The 12913-nt window shown below is 38.3% G+C and overlaps 1 long non-coding RNA gene across 2 annotated transcripts in view; it reads right to left on the reverse strand.

Annotated features, from left to right (window-relative positions):
• Positions 1-1316: 1316 nt before the first annotated feature.
• The window catches only part of LOC127492966 (uncharacterized), a 60992-nt gene continuing 49395 nt past the window's right edge, over positions 1317-12913 (reverse strand). The window contains exons 4-6 of one of the 2 annotated variants that reach the window (XR_011388953.1): positions 12685-12796; positions 11626-11714; positions 1317-5328 (exon numbers count right to left, since the gene is read on the reverse strand). This is a non-coding gene — a long non-coding RNA (uncharacterized lncRNA). The remainder of the gene's footprint in view (positions 5329-11625; positions 11715-12684; positions 12797-12913) is intronic. The other variant, XR_011388954.1, reaches the window with a different exon arrangement.

Raw genomic sequence — 12913 nt, forward strand, 5'->3', positions numbered from 1 at the left:
TGTTGTTACTGTAGATATTCATGTTTTTTTTTTCCATCAGTATTTGAGGCAAAAACACAAGTTTTAAGAAAGAAATTACAGCTTTCTCCATAGTAGCCCATCACTGAGCAATAAATAGTACATTTAAGTGACACCCCTGGGATTTTTCAACATAACAGCTGAGTGCATTCAAAATGTTTTTCTGTAAACATTTCAATACTTTTTTAAAAGTCATACCATGCTATCTGAATGACAGTTTCATAATATTTTAGAAAAAGAAGAATTTTAAAGATTTCACAAATTTATTCTAACATGAGAATCAAGGCCCTGGGAGACTAAATGACCTGCCCAAGGTGAAAACTTGAGTTTATAAAGGAACCAAAACTAGAAAACAAAGACTTCCAGCATGAGATATATTTATCAGCCCCGGATCCTATTAAGATGTCAGAATGTTTTTATTGTCTTTTAATTTTTTTTATTTTTTTTCTTAGCGGTTATGTTTAGACCAGTAGTCTTTAAAAGCTTATTTCTTCACTGGCTCTCTCAGAAATTGAAGTTTCTATTTGCAAACTTCAAGGCTTTTTCAATTAAAAAAAAAAAAAAAGTTATACCGGGCCAGCGCTGCGGCTCACTTGGCTAATCCTCTGCCTGCGGCACTGGCACCCCAAGTTCTAGTCCCGGTTGAGGCACCGGATTCTGCCCTGGTTGCTCCTCTTCCAGTCCAGCTCTCTGCTGTGGCCCGGGAGTGCAGTGGAGGATGGCCCAAGTGCTTGAGCCCTGCACCCACATGGGAGACCAGGAAGAAGCACCTGGCTCCTGGCTTCGGATTGGAGCAGCACGCCGGCGGTAGCGGCCATTTGGGGGGTGAACCAATGGAAAAGGAAGACTTTTCTCTCTCTATCTCTCTCTCTCTCTAACTCTGCCTGTCCAAAAAAAAAAAAAAAAAAAATTGGAGGCTGGGTAGAAGGCAGCCTTTCATCTCTAAGATACTCCAATCAGCCACTCTCACTGCCTTCATTTTCCATGAAGAAGGTCCAGTGAGTAGCTGCATGGTAGGCTCTCCATGCGATATAGCTTTGTATGTAGACCTCCAGCCTAACAGCTATAATGATGCTTTTTGTCATGAGCCCAAAGCATTTAATTGCACAGAGCAATAGAGAAAACAGAGTCTAAGCCAAGACAGATCATAATCTGAGATGGGTCACACTGATGTGCAAAACCCAGAGAGTATGCAAATAAGATAATTAACAATGAATGATTGCAAAGACCAACCTTTACAGTATCACTGTATTTTTGATCAGGGTTTGTATTTTGGGCAATAACCCATGATCGGTAAATGCTTCAGAAGGCCATCCGCTGCTATTACGTCCTCTCTGAGCTTTCCTCACTCCAGGGATCATGCTTGTCCAGCTCTGCATCGTTAGGCACAGGGGTGTGGGAATGGGGAAAGCAGCGAAAAATAAGTAGGTCCAAAAAGTCATTTCTGCACATCAGTCAAGCCAAATGTTTTAATGCACATACAAGGGCTCTTCAAAAAGGTCATGGAAAATGGAATTTTGAAGTACTTTCTTGTAGCCAATTATCAAAAACATTTCCCCTTTCATACAATAAAGGTGAATATAATTGACAAGCATTTTTGCATTAAAGAGCTAATATAACATAAGAACAAAAAGTTTTTTTATGAAAAAATATATTTATTTGAAAGGCAAAGGTACAGAGAAAGGGAGAGACAGATTCTTTTTTAAGATATATTTAATTATTTGAAAGGCAGAGTACAGTGAGAAAGGGAGAGAAAGATCTTTCTTTTTTTAGATATATTCATTTATTTGAAAGGCAGAGTTACAGAGAAGCAGAGGCAGAGAGAGAGAGAGAGAGAGAGAGAGAGAGAGAGAGAGAGAAAGTCTTCCATCCACTGGTTCACGCCCCAGAGGGCCGCAATGGCCGGAGCTATGCCTATCCGAAGCCAGGAGCTAGGTGCTTCTTCTGGGTCTCCCACATGGGTGCAGGGGCCCAAGGACTTGAGCCATCTTCTACTGCTTTCCCAGGCCACAACAGAGAGCTAGATTGGAAGTGACCGGCGCCCTTATGGGATGCTGACCCTGCAGACCAGGGCTTTAACCCGCTGCACCACAGCACCAGCCGGGAAAGAGATCTGCTGTCCTCTGGTTCACTCTATAGATGACCTCTCCAAAACCAGGAGCCTGGAACTTCATCCAGGTCTCCCAGCTGCGTGACAGGCGCCCAAGTACTTGGGCCATTGTCCACTTCTTTCCAAGGTGCATAAGCAGGAAGCTGGATTGGAAGTGAAGCAAATGGGACAGGAACCAGCATCCATGTGGGATGTGGGCTGTGCAGACAGCAGCTTAACACACTGTGCTATAGTGCAGGCCTCCAAAATTCTTTTAGAAAACAGTAAGTAGGATTAACAAATATATATTCAAGGAAATTATAACAATAATGATGATAATCACCAGGCTTTGCTTCTAAATCTTATTATAATGTCAATCTCCTCACATTTCTATAAAAATGTGTTGGCTTTTGTCAATCAATCTGTTCCAAGAACAGAGAAGAGAAGCAAGTATTTGTATATTAGTATAATTGATAATCAAATAGAGAAGAAACTCTGAATAAATGTAGGGACTGGCATTGTGGGGCTGTTGTGCAGTGGCTTAAAATTCCAGCCTGCAGCACTGACATCCCTTACGGGTGCCAGTTCGAGTCCCAGAAGCTCTACTTCCTATCCAGCTCTCTGCTATGGCCTGGGAAAGCAGTAGAGGATGGCTCAAATCCTGGGCCCCTGTCACTTGCACCCACGTGGGAGACCCAGAAGAAGCTCATGGCTTTTGGCTTTGGATAACTGAGCTCTGCCTGTTGTGGCCCCCTGGGTAGTGAACCAGCGGATGGCAGACCTCACTCTCTTTCTCTGCCTCTGCCTCTCTGTAACTCTGCCTGTCAAATAAATAAATAAATAAACCATTTTTTTTTAAAAAAATGTAATTTTTCTTGCAATGTTTTCTCTAATGGAGGCTGATATGTTTTAGTATCTGAAGATGAGGTGAGGGCAGGTGTTTGGTGCAGCAGTTAATATGCTGTTTGGAACCCCTGCATCCCATATCAGAGTGCCTGGGTTGATGTCCTGGCTACACCTCTGAATACAACTTCTCAGGATGCAGCAGGTGAGGATTTGAGTACTTGGGTCCCTGCCACCCACATTGGGGACTCCAACTGGGTTCCCAGATTCTGCCTTCAATCTTGCTCATTTCCACCTGTTGTGCGCATTTGGGAAGTGAAATATTGCTTGGAAGAAATATCTCTTTCTCTTTCTGAGCCTTTCAAATAAATAAAAAGAATTTTTGATAAAAACTATTGACTTACAAATGATAATGCATGGATAACTAAAGCCTGAATGTTAGATAGAATAGCAATAGGAAAACTTGCATATATTTAAAAGGGGTACACTTCCTTTCAGTGAACACATTGAATTCAGCTCTTTTTTGTGCTACCTATGAGGAAACAAAATAATTTTAAATATAAAATTTAAAAAAATGTTCTGGAATAAGGATTTAACAGTATTAAGTTAATAAGTTTTCCTCAAGTTACTCTCAGTACTGTTTCAATGCAACATAGGATTTTCTAAAAATCTTTCTGCTATACAAAATCCATAGGAAAAATCATAGGTGATGGGATGTCAGTGGAAAATTAAAAAAATAGCTAATAAAATGGTAGCACTGTTTTACAAATGTTAATTCATTAATAAATACATAAATACAAAAAAAACCACAGAAATAAAAAATGGATGCAATATATTTAGTTTATTTGTGGAGAGTTGTAGCTTGTGCTTTATTTTGAAGTTGTGGAAGGAAAGTTTTCTGAAATCAACGGGAAGTTTTAAGACCATATGTGAATGTGTGTGGACCACTGCTTATCCTTGTGAAGTGTGTGTGTGTGTTTTATTCCTACAAGATACAATTCAGCATTTTACTAGCTTGCCTATCAGAGACAGAGTACATAAACAAATGTAAATTTTCCCTGATATTAAACTTGTTTTCCAATGTATCAATTGCATTGAAACAAAATTGCATTAAAAAACAATCTAAGCAACAGAGTTGATTGTGCAACGTTGGTTGAATTCCAAATTTTACTGGTATGTGCCAGAATAAAAAAGAAAATTATTTATCAGGAGCTCCATTGTCTGGCCACACACAATCTCAAATAGCAATTAAACAAAAGTAAATGAACCTGGCCATGAATACATGCAAACCACAGCAGAGAGTGGAAAAATTGTGAGACTACTGAATCCCAAACTTTAGAGTGATTAAGAACAATTGCAATGTTTACAAAAATTCAGATTTTCCCTACTCCCAGAGTTTCTGTTTCAGTGTTTGCATTTTTAAATCTTCCCAGGAAATGCTGATGCTTCCAACTGAAAACCAATTGGTTAGACCATAGTATTCCTCCTCCACCTTTTGGCTAAGATCAAGTGTACACCATAGTCAACACTCCCAAAAGCATATATGATACTGGGACTTCACACCATGCAAGAGAGAATACGTATTGTCACAGTCACCAGGAAGAATGTGACTTTCTGGCCCACTATTTGGTGCAGGGGTTAAGATGGCATTTGGGATGTCCATATACCATATTTGAGTGCCTTTGATGGAGTCCTGGTTCTGCTTCTGATTCCAGCTTCCTGCTAATGGACACCCTGTGAGGCAGCAGTTGATGGCTTCACTACCTGGGTCCCTGCCACCCATGTGAGAAATCCAGATGAAGTTCCCGCTCCTGGCTTCGGTTTGGCTCAGTGTCGCTCCCTTGCCCGCAAAGGAACGACACTGTTCGCAGCTTATCGGTCTTCAGTAGACTTTTAATAAGAAAATAACAGCGACAGAGAAAGAATGAAGGGAGGAGAGTGGAAAGAAAAAGCCCCCTCCTTCCTCAGCACACAGCTTATATACAAAATCCAGCCAATTACAAGCGGGCTCAAGTCCATGCACGGAACACTCCAATCCGCTGTCTGTTCACACAGTGTGCACGCATCCTCAGGCCAATCAGATGAGGTGTCACGCAGCAGGCAGGCTTACCACACGGTCCTCAGTGCCATCTTGTTGTTTACAACATTCTCAACTCCTCTGGAAAGTCCCGACCATGGGAAAGCATTGCCCTAACCGAAACTAGCAACATCCGCCTCGTGATAAAGACACAGCAACAGCTATCAGACCGACCTTGATGTGGGGGATCCATGGCTGCGCATCCCATGGAGCCCCACACTCAGTCCAAGTTGTTGTAAACATTTGGGGAGTGAACCAGTGGATGGGCGATCTCTCTGTCTTATGCTCTCTCTCTCTCCCCCTTTCAAAGAAATGAAAAAAAAAATAAATATTACTTAAAAAAAAGGAAACTGAGTTTCTTATCAAAAAGATACTAATCACCTTCCTCCAGTTTTCTTTGCCCCAGGGCTTATGGCAAAACATAACAAAGAAAGTGAAGACAAATTTAATGTTAGATTCAGCACAATGCAATGGCATTTTTGATGATCTCCCAACAAGTACTTCTCATGCTCAATGGTACAGAAACCATGCATTTGTGTTGCAGATGACCTTCTCCAGGGATGCACCTTGATTAAAATAAATCTGCTAAGTTAATCTCTTCACCTTTGGCATCCTTTAGTGGTTCATTTAGAGAAAAATTTAGAACTTCTGTCCATTAGGAAGCAATGCTCTCTTTCTTTTCTGTAAACCTGGACAGAGAAACAGGTCACTTCAGAAGTTCTTGGCAGCCATTTTTGTAACCATAAGGCAAGCTAAACTGAGGGCAAAGCTAAAATTGTAAGACACCAGAGCCAAGAGAATAGCAGAGAATTTGAGCCAGATTCTTCAGTGATTGGAATCTGAAGGCCACATTACCATGAACACTTTCATTTACATGAGGGCATTAAGCATTTTTACTATTTAAGCCATTTTCAGGTGGATTCTCCATTACTTTAACAAAAAATAAAACAAACAAACATAAGTCCTACCTAAATAGGACAGGCAAAGCCAAGAAGAAATCAGAGTTAATAAGTAAACCATATAGGAAGCACTCTTGGAGAGACAAAAAGTCTCCATAGTAATCTGCTTATAAGGGCTGGCACTGTGGCGTAGCTGGTAAAGCCGCCACCTGCAGAGCCAGTATCCATATGGGCACCAGTTCGAATCCCGGCTGCTCCACTGCAGATCCAGTTCTGTGCTGTGGCCTGGAAAAGCAGTAGAAGATGGCCCAAGTCCTTGGGCCCCTGCACCCACGAGGGAGATGCAGAGGAAGCTCCTGGCTCCTGCTTTGGATCAGTCCAGCTCCGGCCATTGCGGCCATTTGGGGAGTGATCCAGTGGATGGAAGGCCTCTCTCTCTCTGCCTCTCCTCTCTCTGTGTAACTCTGACTTTCAAATAAAGAAATAAATATTTAAAAAAAAGAAATCTATAGATAAACATTTAACAGAAAGTGAACTTTGACAATTTGTAGATGTAAGGACCAAGATCTTGTTAAAAAGTATTCTGAAATGAAACATCAACAATTCCAGGTAGCAAGTCTTGAATAAACTAACAGGAGGATCAAAGGATGCAATACTCTGAGGATAAAATAATTACAGGTAGAAGTTATTCCTATGCCCATTCTAAGTGGACCTCAGTTATCTACACAGAGAATGAATGTAGCCCCATTCCTGAATGCAGTTATTCATTCTTAGCATATCCTTTGATCAGCTTCATAAAGTCTGAAGTAAAAGAATCTCTCTAACCAATTGTCCCATAACAGACAGCTAGACTGCATAGACCCCACCCATCACTATAGAGGTGTAAATCCAAACATGGATAAAACCAATCAGGCAGATGCATCACCATACTACATTCAAGATTCCATCTTAATTACATTTACTGTTGACGGGATGTACTCTATATTTACCAACAGAAAAGAAACAAAGAATAGATCCATGGAAAGTAAAAGTCCCTTCATGAAAAATAAATCTGATTGTTAGAAGAGAAATTATTTCACTATTGGTTGGTTTTAGGGAAAATTAAGACTAGTAATACAAGTTTGGGTCATGCTCAATTGGACTTGCCCCAAACAGTAGAGTTAGAAAGGTGCCAGGGGATTCCAATTCAATCCCATCAAGGTGGCATGTACCAATGCATCTCACTAGTCCAAGTGATCAGGTTAAGCTCACAATTGATCATAATGATAGGTCTAAGAGTCAGAGGGATCACACAAACAAGACTAGTGTCTGCTAATACTAACTAATAGAATTAAAAAGGAGAGAACAATCCAACATGGGAAGCGGGATATACAGCACACTCATAGAATGACAGATTTCCTAAACAGCACTCTGGCCTCAGAATCAGCCCTTAAGGCATTCAGATTTGGCTAAAAAGGCCATGAGAGTATTTCAGGCATGGAAAGCCAAGATACTCTGGCAAAAAAAAAAAAAAACAAAAAAAAAAAAACAACAACAACAACAAACAAAACAACAACAACCTAAAAGAAACATCTCTGTGAGTGAGATCCCAGTGGAAAGAACCGGCCCCCAAAGGAAGAGGTATCTTTCCCTGAAGGGAGGAGAGAACTTCCACTTTGACTATAGCCTTGTCTAAATAAGATTGGAGTTGGAGAACTCAAGAGGCTTCCATAGCCTTGGCAGCTCATGACAAGAGCCTAGGGAGATTACTGACGCCATAAACAAGAGTGTCAATTGTTAAATCAACAATAGGAGTCACTGTGTACTTACTCCCCATGTAGGATCTCTGTCCTTAATGTGTTATACAATGTGAATTAATGCTATAACTAGTACTCAAGCAGTACTTTACACTTTGTGTATCTGTGTGGGTGTAAACTGTTGAAATCTTTACTTAATATATACTAAATTGATCTTCTGTATATAAAGAAAATTGAAAATGAATCTTGATGTGAATGGAATGGGAGAGGGAGCGGGAGATGGGAGGGTTGTGGGTGGGAGGGAAGTTATGGGGAGAATAAAAAAGAAAAAAAGAAAAAGAAAGAAGAAGAAATAAACAAAGGACCCTTCACTGGGAAATCCTGGCAAAGGAAGCCATAATAAGATCCAGGGCAACGTTCAGATAAATTCTGAAGGTAAAATGAGTTCTATAGCAAACAGATGACTATACAAAATGTTTCCTATCAACAACAGAAGGTCTTTATGTGCTGCTTTAGTCAATTGATTCCTGACAAGCAGCTTTCTAATTTGGCAGTAGAATATGAAACCCAAGCCTAGAGTGTGTCCATGGAAAGTAAGTCATGAAACAATGAAGCTTCAGGAAAATCGCATGGCTTTTTAGGGGGCATCTGTCCACAACGCTGACCTGTGATCCAGTTTACTCTTATTTGCCAAAAGTTTTTGGATATACTGTTTATGCTATATTTTATATAATAAAATCTCCAATATTGGAAATTTCATTCATCAAAATATAGCATTTATCTATCTCTATATTTAAAAGGTATGTGTTAGCAACTGGATTGCTAGAGTTTTGTTTGTAATTGTCTCTCTGGTTGTTTTAACCTTATTTTGGTACCTGCTATGTACTTTTGTAAAAGCATTGTCTGAGGATAAGACCTAGGAAACTTATGGAATATATTCTGAAAAAGCAGAATATGACATGTAAAGGTTTTGTGATTTTGCTGCCTGTCACTGGCACTGCATTATTCAAATTGTGTACCTGAGTATCATTCAGAATATATAACATGAAAAATTGATCTCATGGGAAATTAATTCAAAAGCATTCAAACATTACTATCATATTTATAATGAAATGTAAAAATTCCATTTGCCTTTAAGAATACAGAGAGTTTTTTTTTAAATATTGGTCTGGCATTTAGTGTACACAGTTCATTTTTTTTTTCAGTAAACATAATGGGACTCCCAGTTCTACCATTATTGAGGAGATGAGATTGGGCAGCTATCCCAATAATTCTATACTCTCAGGTCAAAAATTAGAGAGAAATCAGAGAGTATCAAACAGTTTACTATAAAGAACAAATTAATGAATATACAAATATTTTTAAATTAAAAATTACTGAGGCAGTTTTAGAATTTTTAAGTATTGTAGATTCAAGCATCCACTATGCTATTTCAACCTGTGTATAATATACCTGAGAATATACTTGAAAAATAATTTACTTGTTTAAGCCCAAGTTCTGCACCTGTGCATTACAAAAAAAATAATAACACTTATTTTGCAAGTAACTGTGAAATTCTAATGAAATTATGTTATCTAAAAGTATTGTGAACTACAAACTGTTATACAATCCTTAACAAATAGGTATTTTTGTCATTAGAAAATATCACCTTACAAAAGCCCTGATCATACCAATACAAACGTTTAACTTTGTGACAGAGACATTTCAATTATATGTCCTAGATTATAAACTCCATGATGTTAAGGATTGTGACTGTTTTATCCATTGGTGTACCCTGAACTTGGAACAATGCTCTAAATATAGCAGGTGTTTCATAAATATTTGTTTAATAAATAATTGCATGAAAATACCAAAAACCTTACTGATGTTAATAGGTTAATAGTGACAGGTCCAAAAAAGAGATTAAGATCCGAATGCTCATGAGAAATCAACTGGAAATGTGAGGGAAGAATTTTCTGGTGAGAAAGAAAATAATTTAAGAGAAGACTGTGTATTTTTATTCCATGATGTACATTGGGAAAGAATGGTCATATCACACACCCCTTGGGGCCAAGCATTACATGGATATCCTTCCACAGGTGTGAGAAAGAAAACAAACCAATGAAAATAAATTAGAAGCAAGCATTCAGCAATTTGAAGATCTTTCCAAGAAAGAAATTGTGGTATCCCTCCCCATATTGATACCCCTTTGGTTCTAATATGATGTGTCTTCATCTGCAGGTATACTTCTAGTCAATGAAGTAATTATTGCTCTGGATAGATGACTCTTTGAGTTCTCAATGAAATATTTACTTACATTTAATGTTGCCCTTACTACTAATATGGAGAGGTATGCAATACATTTTATAAATATTCTCTGTAATAACATGATTAGATTTTAAGTTGTAGTACATGCTTCTCCTTTTTTTCTAAACATTTTAATTAAACATTTATCGTACGTCAGGAAATGTAGCTAATTCAAAGAAGAAATAAACATGCACCATACTGCAATGGATTTACAATTCAATGAGAAAGAGAGATTACTTTTCTTTTTTAAAAAATATTCTTTTACTCAGTCCATCTGTACTCCTAGGTCAACAATAATTGTCTATCAGTTTTATTATCTATAAAACTAAAAACAGTTTTGTTATGTTAATGTGCATCTGGGTTGATATTCTAGATTTTCTTCTCTGGGTAGCTTTGCTGTTTACTAATGTTTTTTCATTTGGTGTGTTTGATTTTTGTGTATTTTTTCTGTGTAGGAATGTATGAGTTAGGTTACTCCAGTAATACCATTTATTATTTTTCCAGCATCTTCCAGTGCTTGATTCTGTGCATATATAATAAAACAGGAAAAAATATAATTTCTTTATATCTCTGAACACAAGTATCATATACATAGTACAAGACTCTCTCTCTCTCTCTCTCTCTCTCTCTAGATATATATATATATATATAGAAATGTGGTAACTGTTTTTTTATCTTTTTAAACAACAATTACACTATGGGTTTACTGGAATACATATTATACTTTGACTTTATTTTTCTAATATGTAACACAGCACCTGGATATTATGGACACTAAATAAATGTAGAAGGGAGGTAGCAAGGAAAACAGAGGGAAGGTAGGAGGGGGTAAAATCTGTGTGGCTATGTGTTACAGTCTATGCAACCAAAATGACCACACGATCTCAATCAGGAAAATTTGAATAGAACAAGCATATGGACGACAAATGATGCTGGAGATTTAAGAGTGCATAAAAGGGAAAGAAACAAAGCAATAAGGAACTAAGCATTAGATCACATTTACCTGCATGCCCTAGTTAACCTCATACATTCCTTCTGTCACACAGAGAGAATCAGAACATCTGAGTGGACAAATCTACTCCCCTGTCAAAAGTCACAGTCAGAGCTCAAGCTTCTATAACCAAAGCTGAGCATTGTAAGTGTTATCTCAACAACATGAGCAGGGCGTGGGGAGATCACCCAATTATACTCCCTTTGTTCTTACTGGTTTGCCTCAACTACCTGCATAATTGGCTTAACCTTCCATTTTGCCTACAATGTGGAGATCTGGCAGAGCTGTAAATAGAAATTTGCCTGGTCTTAAACTTATGATACCAATCTCTTTGTTATTACCCACCCCCACACTCTAAGCAATAAAATGACTAGGAACTCACTGGGAAAGGTTCTGCCAAATTACATGCCTGCTGCTTCCAGATTTGAGAAACAGAAATTCAGAAGTGATTTACAGGGAAACAAAAGAACAAATAAAACTCTAGCCTGGTGCAGTCCTACAGAGCAGGTTTTACTGGTAGAGCTACAATCTTCCTGTTAGAGACTGTATGAGCCGGCAAAGCCCTTGGGAAGCAGGGATGTACTGTCCTGAGAGGATATGTCTCATTGGTACCTGTTAGGGCAGCTGGGAAGATAGGATTTTTACCACAATAAACTTTTTTTAATTAAAAGTTATGATGATTGTACCTTCAGTACAGCTCAGCATGTGGTGTGTCAGCTTCACTGTGCATTATTTTCCTATTACTATTCCAGGAAAGATCTCTATCAGGAACTGCCTGCAGAGTATGAAAAAAAAAAATCTAAAGTGGAACATTATAACTTATAGCCCAGGGGACAGCAAAAGAAAAGAAAAAACAGCAGCAACAACCTGGGTTCCCAAATCCTCCTGACCGTTAGAAAAAGGGAAAGATTTACCTGATTAAGGGTAGCTTTGCTCACATGCACAAGTTTGTTTTTTTTAAGCCAACAAGAAAAAAAAAAGTGCTGCATCCAATCATATTAAAATGCATTGAAGATAAGGAGGAAAAATGCCAAACAACACACAAAAAATGTTTTACTTCTGTGACCTCTCCTGCCTTTCCCAAACTCCATGGAATCCATCTTCCTCCATGCTGTTTGTATGCATGCCTGGAATGTTCTTTTTTGTCCTACAGTCTCTTCCATCTCCACCCATTTTCCTCTTAACTGATTAGCTTAAATGGTCCTTACTTAAAGAGACTTTCCCTGACATTTGTAACTCTCTTCCCTATGGGCCTCTTTTATGGTTTCTTCATCAAAATTATTATAAATTATGGTTATTTAATCTATTGCTTTGCTTTCATCCACTTCTCTCAGTAAAATTTAATCTCCAAGGTGCAGGTAACTTCCCCGTGTTGTTGATCACTATAGTCTCAACATCTAACTTACTGATTCATGTATATTAAGTACTGAATTGTTTTGTTGAATGAATGAATGAATAATACAAGCCAGTGCTAAATAAACTATAAGTCACTTATGGATTTTACCATTTATTAATTACATAATCTTGAGAGAACTACTTACCTTCCAAAATGCCTTTTGATTTCTTTCACTGTAATAGTAGTTTTAACCATAGAGAGATGCTGCATTGCATGAAAAAATGTGAGCAAAGAGCACCATGTCTAACAAACAAAGAATTGCAACATTTTCTCTTGTAACTATCATTGCCTAAGCCAGGAAACAGGGTAGAGAGATAAGGTGGATAAATGAAACCATGCAGGTACTCACTGGACCTTCTTCATGGAAAATGAAGGCTGTGAGAGTGGCTGATTGGAGTATCTTAGGGATGAAAGGCTGCCTTCTACCCAGCCTCCAATTTGATTAGAAGCTATGCACAGGCCTAAAGAAGAAGGAAATTGGTAGGCATTCTTCTCTCTGGAGACATTCAAAGGACAAGGTTTCCATAAACTATCTTCATTCAACTCTTTCCGAGTTCGATGCTGTCTCCTTGCAAAAG

Source organism: Oryctolagus cuniculus, chromosome 5 (assembly GCF_964237555.1).
Source record: "Oryctolagus cuniculus chromosome 5, mOryCun1.1, whole genome shotgun sequence".
NCBI classification, from domain to species: Eukaryota; Metazoa; Chordata; class Mammalia; order Lagomorpha; family Leporidae; genus Oryctolagus; species Oryctolagus cuniculus.